We start from the raw sequence: 11973 nt of genomic DNA on the forward strand, positions 1-11973 counted from the left end.
CTGAGTTCTCATTTATGATACACGATTTCCAGCACATAAGACATAATGGTACCACTACCCAATTTAGTAGATTATTTGCATTTTCCAGCTATGCATGAATAAATTGTCACATCAAAATCACATTACCTTATAAAGTATGATAAATACTTCTCGCTCTTTGTAATTATTTCTGTAGTAAATTAATGTTGTTTTACTAATGAAATACAGCCTGCAGATCCCTTTAAAACCTAGTCAGTAATAACACTAAAGACTTTGCATGCTGTGTAGGGTGAAAATATCATAAAATGTCGCTAAAAAACCTTGCAAATTTATTTGAAGTACTAGTTCTAGTTAATAAAAGTACTGCTCTGTAGTAGAACGATAAACATCTTGTTAGTGTGTGGCACAGGTGGAGGTGAATGTTGGTGAATAGTCCTCTCAGGATCTGAGGTCCAAGGTAGTAACTCAGCCTGAATGCTGTTCTAAAAGTGACTGATTCCTTATTCTTGTAATTTGGTGCACAGTTTGCAGGGAGCTGGCAGGTATATGTGATTGTTCATGCCTTTACTTCCAGACTTACTGCTATATTCAAGATGATGGAAAAGACACCACTATTTTTCTCTGTAAGCAATAGCCTTTAGATGCAACAAGGGGATTTAATGAAATCTGGTGTTCATAAAGGTCTGAGCTTGTAATCTTAAAAATATGATGAGGGACGAATATTTCACAGTTTTAAAGGAACTAATTTTGCAAATTACAGTGTTATCTTTTGCAACACCTTTAGTATGCCAGATGTTACTTCAGTTAAATTTGATTTTATGCAACCCTATTCATAATAGTCTTTATTCAAATAGCCATTAATATAATCAGTGTATTTGTGAAAATCTTGTCTGCTATTCAGATTTGCACTTTGATTTGAATAATGCATATATCCTTATTTCTGCATATGACTTTCTTTGCAATTTGTCTTTCCTCCTTTTTTTCAGCTGAAAGTAATATAAAGCTTTGAAAATCTTGTTCTTTGTATTTGAGAATGAAATATTAAAGTTAAGCTAAATTATATTGTTTTGTTAAGAAAAAGCTATCAGGCAAAATGTAAAGCAAGGTATACATTTTTTAAAGTGCTGTCTGTGATGACAAAAAAGCAAGTTGCAGATTTTTTTTTCCTGCTTTTTAATGTGAACTTCTGCTACTTTTCAAACAGTGTATTGTTTTCCATGAAAACAGCTCTGAGAATTTCTATTCCAAAGTCTGAATATTGTAGTAAAATGATATATTGCTGTTAGTTTCCTTTCTGCCAGGATATATTTCAGAACAATTAGAAGTCAGGGTGTTGACTGTTTGCCCTTTTGAAATCAGATGCATGTTTGCCATGAACTTCAGAACTCAACTGTAGCAATAAGAACTTAATCTGAGTTTTGTATTCAGTATTGTTCTATTTTCCAATTCCCTGACTCCCTGTGTTTGTAAGGCATTTTGCCTTTAGATGTTATAGTTCGAAAAATATGCGATTTAGTTTATGAAAATATGAACAAATGTACAGGCTTGGGAATCAAAGATAGGGGAAATCCTCAGCATTTCCTGAAGATACTTGCAAATAGTCTTTCTTTAAAGAACATGCAGCCTGCAGTACTGGCTTTGTCCTCAGAAAAGGTATATTCAGTGTGTTTATTTTATTCAGGGAATGACAAAAAGATGATCAAGATTGAGATAGCAAAAATGTAAAGCAATAAAAAAATATATTTTAAATGAAACACATGCACTGGCTTCAAATAGAACAACAAAAGGTCCGTAGATTGAAGAGAAGCAACCTCCTGATGTTTTTAGGCTGCCCTATCTTTCAACTCCTGTTGCTTTTAAACAGAGGTCATGAAGAGCTTTTTCACTTTTCTTCAAATAATGGCAGTCCTTACCTAAATCTCTATTGCTGTGTGAAAGCTCTTTCAGAAAAATGCAGCTGTTGGTTTTGTAGCTGAGTCATTAGTCTATGGGGTTGTCACAGTTCCCTGAGAGCTAATGCAGAGTTTTCAAGTTGTCACAAACTTAATTCTACTGTATAGATTTGACAGAGGAAAAAATAAGAGAGAAATACACATATCTACTTTTCTTTGAAATTAGAGGGTATCTGACAGTTCCACTTCTCAGAGTCCTTACTGCAGTACTTCTGCAGCGATCTCTGTGTAGAATCCTGAAAAGTAACAGAAAAGATGATACCGGGTAAAATCTTTTGTCTGAAAATCTTGCCAAAACAATCACCATGCAGTAAAATGTGTTGTAAATTATTAGGAAACCATCACTGTGGAAAAAGAGTAACTGCTATTCAAAAGCTTGAAAGGTAACCCCAGCTTGTGACATAAGGTAGAAATTTTCCAAGAGCTCAGATGAAGAACATGACTAACCATGGAAACAAAGCCAAACATTTCTTCCCAAATCTTTGTTTCACTTCCTTTATTCTAGTTGTGTTTGCCAAATGTGGTCTCTGGTTATTGGTACATAAATCTGTGTGTAAAGCAAACCAGCTCACACGGCAGACAGGATAGTGGGTCAGAAAAGTAGTGAGCTGCTTAGCATAAGATAATACGTGATAGCCTTGCAGTTGTGAGGATAACCATTTGTTGGTACACACTGTTGTGAGGAACTGGTCCTATCTTCCTTCTGTTTCCTATCATAGTCACCAGCCTGGCTGGGGTATAAATGAATGAGTAAAGATGTGAGAGCACTGGCTAGATAAGTTAATTTCTAACCTTTCCCACTGCTAAATCTGTGGTTTGGACTAGAGATGATTCAGAGTAAATCCCTGACACAGGATTAGTGTGGATGTTGGGCACTTGGCCCCAGTGATTTTGGTCATCAGACCTGCTTCTGTGGTTCCTCGACTGCTTGCTAAAGTGCACCCACTACCCTGCCCTATTAATGTTTACTAGGAATGTGGGCTCATGAATGTAGCATATACATTTAATGCCTAATGAGTTTTGTAAGTCTGGGTGCTTTATCTTGGAAATTAACTGCATTTTCTTCTCTTTGGAGAGCCTAAAGGTTACAAGTAACAGTCCCCAAAGCTTTTCTGTTGCATTTCTGTAGCCATTGCACATCTGAACTTTTCACAGAGGCAAAGAGAATACAAACAAGATTCACTATAATATCCAAGTTTTTGATTACTAAATATGCTTTATATTGACTTCTTCTGTCTTGTTTTGCGATGAGTAGTTAAATATTTTATTATTAATGTTTCCTGTTGAAGCATTAATTAACCACATAAAGGAAAAGGTATTTGAATTTCAGATGAGCTCTAATTGCAGAAACATAATGCATGCCAGTACTTGGCAATACCTAAGAATGCAAGTGTCTGCTTACTAAATCATTTTATTAATATTCAAAAATCTTTTTCTATGTGGGTTTTTTCTTTTTTTTTTGTTTGTTTTATAAGGAAATAGGTTCATAGAATGGTGAACAGCCAGGGAGAAAAACTTTTAGGTTAGTGGAAAAAGCTGTTAATAGCAGGCTTTCACTTGCAAGCTGTGCTTGTAACACAAACGATCTAATAACAATTTGTCTAATCCTTTCACTTGACAACTCTTCCACTAAAGGGACTAATTTGTACTTCATGCATATAAACTCTCCCTGGCTTGAAATGGGAAGGAAAGCATGGTAAATCCATTGCAAGTCCTGTTTTCCAGGCTTATGTGTTGAAACCCGTTAGCTTTTTAAGTATATCAAGGTAAGCTTAATTTTTAAGTATCAGGTACAGAAACTGATGAACACAATGACATAAATTTCAGGTAAAAATACCTGAAATGCCCAGTCAGTGTGTGTCATGTTCATGTTGTCAGCAAGAACAAACTAATGAACAAATTCTAATTGTAGTACTACAAACTGAGAGGTTGGCCTTGTCCTATCTATGTTAACAAGACAAAATAGCATGTTCTTTCATGGTTGATGTTTTCTTCGTATCTAAAGTGACCAGGAAGTAAAGGGACCCAATAAGATCAAGACAACTGTTAGTTACAAGTATGACCTCTTTCCGGGACCAGAAGCATTGTGAATTGAGGTGAAGCTCTAGATGAACAAGATACCAGTATGAATGCTTTCTCATTTGGTAAAGAATAAGGTAATACTTACCTTTTAGTATCACAGATAAGTGAACATAACATTTAATACTTGCCTGTTCAAATAAGGTAAACTGTGTATTATCTATTGAATGTGTAACTTGGCAAGGTTCATGGCTGGAGTGAATTGCCACCAAGGAAAGATTCATGAAATAGCTCACATTAGTGGTTTAGACTATACTGTCCAAGGTAGCTAAAGCATTGCCTAAAAGGGCGACAACTCTATTCTTGACTTGTGCTAATCATCAAGATACTGAGCTAGAGTTTATCAGAAGAATTTCTCAAGAATTGATCTCAGGACAAAGAATAAGCTTAGGTTAATGAGACTGCTGATGACACAAACTGGGAAAGACAACATGACTAAAAAGAATAGTAGAGTATTATCCAAGAAGATAATGCTTTAAAACTTGACTAATAGAATTTTAATAATTTAAAATGAAAGGTTGTAACTTCAGGGACTAATAACTAGGGGGTTCTTCATTTGCAATGATAGACGAAAAATACCTTGATGCACTAGTCTTTCATAGAATGAATGTAAGCCACCAGAGAGCTGCATCTGGGGAAAAAATGACTGTGGTGTGAATCACAGGGAGGAAATCCAACAGAAGCTGGGAGGTATTGTTGCTATCCAAGGCAATAGTGAGATTTTTTTCCGCAACAATGTGCTCAGGGCAGGTTCCTTCTGTTTGCTTAAACATTGGACAGATGGAAAAAAAAAGACCTAATAAGGTGGTCATGGGAATCTTTAAAGATCAAACTAAAGAACCTGCATTCTTTTGCACAGTGTTAGGATGGTTAGGTGTGTATTATGCGACCATGAACTGCCTTCAGTCTGGAAACACTAAGGAGGATTTCTAACCACAAATGGTAGAGCACAGTGGAAGAGTATGGGAACAAAACACACATTGATTTTAGGGCAGAACTTTAACCTTTATGAATAGAGGTTATATAGTTACTGGAGTGCAGCAAGCAAGATTCCCTAGTGGGTTCTTTCCAGTCACAGGAATTGTTTTGTCTGTGTTGCATTACCAGGTGTTTTGAACTTTCCCAGGCTCATTTCAGCATGGACACATTTGGAAGACACAGTCAGGATTATAAACTGTCTTTTTAAAACTGGATTGCAAGAACTTGCCTTTTGGACTCAAGTACAATGCTGAAGTCTGCAGGAGGTCTCTCAGCAGAGTAGGTGATTTTGGATGTTGCTGCTCCAAAAGTGTGGAGGGAGGTGGATAAACCAAGGCTTTCCTACTGTATGCCAAAAGAAGGGGAGCAGTGTCTGCGAAGGGAAGAAGATGTCTCTGGAGTGTTAAATTTGCTACTCTTGCTGGGGCTTGGGATGAATCACTTTCAGTAACAGCTACTGGTCCTATTTACTTTTCCTTTGGTGTTAGCAGCTGGATCCCAGTTTTTGTATGTAGTCATTTTGTTGTCCTAGACCTGTACTTAAAGCTGGCACTACAACTTTTGATTGTGGAGAAGGAATCTGACAAGGTTTCATACTATCCCCAGGAACAACTGAGAGGAGTTCTTTTCTTCAGCAGTAGGCACTGAATTGCCCAGAACATATGAGGGGGAAGAGCTATGTTTTGCCCAGCTTCTACCTATGGTTGAGTGAAGAAAGGATGCAGACAACATAGTGTCCATTGGTTATATTGCAGGCTGTTACTCAGGACATTATTTTCTCCATTTGTCTAGATTTCTAGTCCCTAGTAAGTAAAGTATGATGTTCGTACCCTGCTAAACTCACTACACTATGTTCTTCCTCTGTATTTCTGGCCTTTCAGATTTGTGGTTAGTCTCTTGAATGATCAGGGGAAAAGGAATTAGTAAATAGCTTTGGTTGTAATCTGTATTCAGCTCTGTGTTGAACATCCGTTATTTTTATGGCTGTAATAAAATGAATAGCAGTGTAACAGCTGCCTTGGGTTTTCAATTAAATGCATTAATACGTATGCAAGAAAATAGCCTGTCTCAATAGTATTTATAGGGAAGAGAATATTTTTGAAGATTTGTTGCAAATCATTCTTATGTCTCATTTATACGGTATTTGGAAATGTGAGAGCAGAATTGCAGGCATACTGCTTTATTACTTGCAGGTGGAATGTGTTGTAATCAGCTTGGCCACTTTGCAATATTTCTTAATGTCGACAATTTTTATTGCATTAAAAAAATGGCTGTATAAGCTCAATGAACAAGCCTGTAGCCACTGCTGGTTTTAGTAAGGAGGTGGTTAATGTTCACAGAAGGGCCTGAATGCGTATATAGAGCTCTGCTGCGTTATTTTTAAAAGAAATGTTGAGGGCATGAGTGAAGTGTGTAAATTCCTGCTTTATTTCAATGGTTTGAGGGCAGGGGTTAGTTGCTTTACTCATTGTTTCCAAACTGCTGTCTCCAACACGCCTTATTTTCTTCATCTTTGCTCCATGTCAGAATCATGCCTTTGACAGTTTTGTTTGCTTACAGCTTGCATTCTTGTCCTTTGTGCTTCTAAAGTTGCCAAAAAACACTGAACAATGAGGGAGTCACTTTGTCCACCCAGCTCAAATTTTGTCAGACATTGCACTACAGCTCATTTTCCTATTCTTTCAAGCCATATCTCGCATTTGGAGCTTTACTGTTCCTGCCAGTGTGTCTGAAAGAATGGTGTTATCACACTTATTACAGATGTATTCCTTGTTTGTGAACTGCCTAGTATCTATCAGTATTTCCACTACAACAAACAGAACAGCAAAAGTTATCTTGATATTGGAGGGTGTAAGTTGCCTGATTAAAAAAATATAATCAACATCCTGCTATATTATCTGCTTCAGCTTTAAGGCAAGTAGGAGTTTGAGAAGTTTTATTAAATCTTCATTTTCATAAGTCCTAATAGTAAAAAAGCCAGCTAGGATTACTATGAGACAGGCAATATAATTCAATCATTTTACTCTTAGTGCTAAACTCCTTTTATTGAATCATTTTACACAGGAAGAATTGAATCTTCTGTTGCTGAGAATACTTGAATAAATGAGTGAATAAAATGATGAATAACCTTGAACCATTTGGACTGTGAACTCCCATGCTCATGGAATACCAGGTTGGAAGGGACTTCAAGGATCATCTGGTCCAAACTTCACACATCCAAGATTTCTTGGCTTTCCTGTTAATTAAATTGCTGTTTTCTAGTTTACATAGAAACAGAGGTGGGTAACAGAAATTTATTATAATTAATTAGGATTACATACTGTTTCTTTATGCATCTTCTGAAATCGTTATCTTCTTAAATCTCACCGTATAGAAAAAATTGCCAAAAAATTAAGCTAGACTGTAATGTTGCAAGAAATCCTCATCTGTCATAAGTAGTTCTCGTAACAGTACCCTCAAAAAATCATCACAGAAAGTACTTTAGGGTCCATGGCAACTGGTTCAACAGCATTAAAAAAAACAAACTGAAGCTATTTATACCTGATACTGCCACTGTGCAGGTAGAAAACAGGTCCTGTGATGCCTTTAAGTGGACAGAAGATGCAGATATTATGGATTTGAGAAGTTTATTTTCTACAGCCCATCAACATGAATTATTTATAAGGGGGTGGTCAAGTAAGCAGAAAATTTATTTCTATTTAAACACTTCAATTTATGGAACAGGAATGTATTTACTTTATGTAGCAAAAGATTTTTTTATTGTTTGTAGTGTAGTAAACCAGGACTTTCATATCACATTTCCACTATCTGAGGAAGTACATAAATCCACTCTCAAGCCTCTGTCCTGAAAAGCATCTAATCTAAGCCAGGACTAGCTATGTATGGACAAAGCATAGTGTATAATAACTAGCAAACTGAAAACTTGAAATTAACAGTAATTTTTTTCCAAATGCCACAGGGAATGAAGTTTTCAAAATTTTGCCCGTGTCTCACAGAACACACTGGACACGTGGAGCTGCATGACTCAGACCTACCTTCACCCTGAGTGGCCCTAAACTCTTTTTTTCCCCTCTGTTCTGAATGATCAAAACTTAATATGATTTACAAAGAAAAAGCCCATTATATTTGCTTACAAACATATCGGAACAAAGAAATAAGCTCTGCTTTGACAGAGTTCATGGAGATGCAGGTAAAATAATTCTCCTGGAAAATGTGGAATGACACTTCCTTCTCTGTCAGGATTAAAACAACATTTTCAGCAGTTTCTGCTTTGTGCCTTTTCCCTCAGATTACTTCCCGCCAGCTTCTTGTAATTATCTCCTCATTATGTTCATGTGAGATGGGAGTTTAAAAGATGACAATCACTCAGCCACATACTGTGATACATATGAGTAATCAGTAGTTAACAATGCAACAATTAATTCTTCTGTGGCATTTTATTTGTCATTTAAAAATATTCCTTTGATTCACAGAGTAACTCATACCCTGCAGGAAAAGATCTCAGCTCATTAGAGCTGATCTGCAGTTATCACTTGGCTAATATCTCCACTGACGTTGCTGAGCCTCATTTATTTTAACCTTGACCTGGTATCTCACCTCTTTTTTTTTCCACAGTTCAATATCTGCCTTGCTTCCAGGTAGAGTGAAAAAGTAAAACAATATTATTAAAAGTGAATTTGAAACAAACAAAATAAATAAAAAATTTGACCTTTCTTTTTTTCAACAAGCCTATATGACAAAGTACAAAAATGGCTAAAATAAGGTATGCCAGTGTATGAATGTTTCCTCCGAGCTTTAGTCTGACTGCAAGAGGCATCAGTGATTCCACAGTGTCCTGATTTGCACTTACTTGCCTTTCCTAAAGATAAGACCTGCTCCTAGTTTCTCGGTGGATTTGCTTATTTTCTGTAAGAGTTCATGCTCACAACAGTGAAACTTTTTCACCTCTCTGCCTCAATCTATTTCAAATATAGCTGATGAAACTGAAAAGCCAATGACATCTGGTTTTCTGCAGGAAACAAAAATAAAATCCTGAGTCTTCTATAGTAGGATGATCTGCACAACAGAGACCTTTTGGAGGACTTTTTTCTTTTTTTCACAAGGAAACTTCCGGATGATGTGGTTTCATCTCTCATGTGGCCTCAAAATCATGAGGTAGCATCTTATGTCCTTGACCAGAGCATCTGAAGAAAGGTGCTATTGTGAAGGTGTGGTATATGCGCAGCAGCACTCTGAAGTTCTTTAGCGATTCCTGTGTTTTGGTCAATTCAAGCAGTTTCTCTTGCAAGCATCTTAGAGGTGTGACAAGGAGGGGAAGCTTCTGATAAAAATACTTAATGTATTTAATTCTTCTTGATGTTTTTGAAGTGAAAATGTTAATGTGGCAAAACCAGGATGAATGTTGGGCATCTTCATCTATGCAGGGTTTCTGCCTAGGTTTCCTGCTTGAAGCATGGTACTGGACAAAGGAGCATGCAGCTAAATCACTGTTCATAAAGTGAGTCTATTGCATCTCGCAAGAACCAACAGCCAGCTGAGGAAGCCATCAGAGTGTGGGACTGGTAGAGAGGAGGATTGTGTCTTGCTTGCTACTCACCAGCACAACAGATCTGTGCATAGGGGGTGCAAAGAGGGACTAGGCAGCTAAGGCAGTACTCGATGTGAAAATGCTGGGATCCTGGCAGACACCACTCTGGGATGGATTGCTTCAGTGCAATGATGGTAATGGTGAACTCCAGAAGACGGTACCTGCTGCCACTGGAGTGACCAGCTTGCACAGCTTGTGCTTGCTTCTGAGGGAGGGCAGGAGCTGAGGTGCCTGCTCACCTGCTTACCTTGCAGTGAGGTGTCTGCTCACTCCTGCTTACCAGGAGTGCCTGCTGGTGGAGGATGTGGGAAAAGCTCTTTCCTGGTGCAGTCTGCTCTCTGGCAGTGCCTCAAGGCAGCAGAGGAACTGAATTTTTCAACTCAAGTTCAAAATACATTTTTTTGGTGGGGGGGGCATGCTTTCTCATCCACCTCACCATTGAGGTGCACATGAATGCACTATCTATCAAATATTTTATATACTGTGTAAAAATGCATCATTTAACACTGGGTTATGTATATTCACACCCCATACAAATTTACCCTGTAAAATATTTTCCTTCTTAAATCTTAAAGCCCTTTTCTGTAGTAAATATTGCTTTGCAATATCATTATTCTACACATCATGCAGCTGAGGCAGTGATTGAGTAAATTGCCTACTAACAATCTCACAGAGGCAGACTGAGAGGCAGAGCCACTTTTACCCTAAACAGGTAAAACACGAATTTTTACTACCAAGTTATTAATATGTTGCTATAAATAGAAAACCAAAATGAATTATAAATGGATTATAAATGTGAAGGCAGCAGGGTATTTAAGATGCATGCAGATAATTACTGTGTACCGTAACTGAAATTCCCTATATTTCTAAGTGGCAGCACCTCTTTAGCAGCACATCTGAAACATACTGAAGTGCTGCAATACACCCTATGTGAAATGAGAATGGTTGAGATGGTTATGGGTCAGCTAAATTTATTCTTTTGATAAACCTGGTCTGATAAACATTTTCTTTTTAAGCTGTAAAATCTGATTTGTCAGAATCAAGATTTTTCTAAACTCATTTATTTCAGTTTGGCAGCTGCAAATATTCTGTTTATGCTGGGAGTTGTGCACTCCTTCAGCCAGTAAACAGCCAATCACTTCATTGCAAGGTGCACCGTCAAGCTGATGAAATAAATATTGCATTACTTGTAAAAAGCAGAATAGCTCAATGTACTTAGAAGTCCTAATGACTAAAGATGTGCACTTAACTGAAGTGGAAAAATAAGATTCATTTCCCTAATCATGATCATGAAAAAGAGGGTCTGAAGGCAGGTTGGTCATATCCCTGGCACATACCCCCTAGCACATTGGTAGAATATGTGATTGTCTCCCTTATGAGATCTTGGTGTTTTTTCAATTTAGAATAGAAATACTATTATAATTTTTATTTTCTTCTTTTTTTTTTTCCTGGACACAGTTTCATACCCAGCTCTTGTTATAAAGCCATGTGAGCAGACTATGTGGGCAAAAGCCCAGGAGCATATCAGGATATCTTCCGAGAAAAAGCTTTGGGAACATGCTGCAGTCAGAGGCTGGGGCCCAGACCACTGACAAAGGAAAAGGAAAATAGGAGAAAGATTAGAAAGATATGAAGTACCAAAAGCACAAAGGATAATTAGAAAAATATGGTCTGGAAAAAGGACAATTTGCCAAATGTGTGAAATGAAATCACATACAACTTTAATACCAGGGCTGGATAAACTGAACAACTGCCATACAGAGTAATATGTATTAGCCTCTGAGAGAGAAATGTTTGTAAAAAGGGTTTTTTTTTTATTACAGCAAAGTACTTGCCAGAAGGTAAAGGAAAAAGAAAGTGAAATAAAGACCATTTTTCCAGTTTGGTTTGTTTGAATGTTCAACTTAATGGAACAACCATCAAGGATCCAGTCAGAGTAATAAAATGTCTTTCAGTCTTTTTTGAAAGTTGGGAAATTGTAGCCTCTTGCATAACACCTGGTAATTCCTGCAGCCATCCCATAATTTCTGTCTGAAATGTGTGGATAGTTATATAGAGGGTTTCAGGAGGTGATCTACTGTGTTGCCAGCTAAGGCGATTTAATGGGACAATTCTCTTCAATTAAAAAGATACATGTATGTTTATAGTCATTAATCTATAAATTTCTCTGGCAAAATGGGATTTATGTCCCTGAAGAGTTAAAGTGAATGGATCTCGTCTTCTCTTGTGATGGCTGGGATTGGGAAAAACAACTGATGCTCATTCTGAATCTTTCCCTTTATACCCCCTGGCAGTGAGGAAAACATGAGGGTGAAATTGGTGCTCTGCCTCTGTGAGGTGCCTACTGGGAGAGTCTGTAGAGTAGCTTGCTCACATACAGTGTTGCTTAGCTATTGC

Source organism: Pezoporus flaviventris, unplaced genomic scaffold, assembly GCF_033815535.1.
Source record: "Pezoporus flaviventris isolate CSIRO_AGI_PZ_B2104156 unplaced genomic scaffold, CSIRO_AGI_Pfla_v1 ptg000013l, whole genome shotgun sequence".
NCBI lineage: Eukaryota > Metazoa > Chordata > Aves > Psittaciformes > Psittacidae > Pezoporus > Pezoporus flaviventris.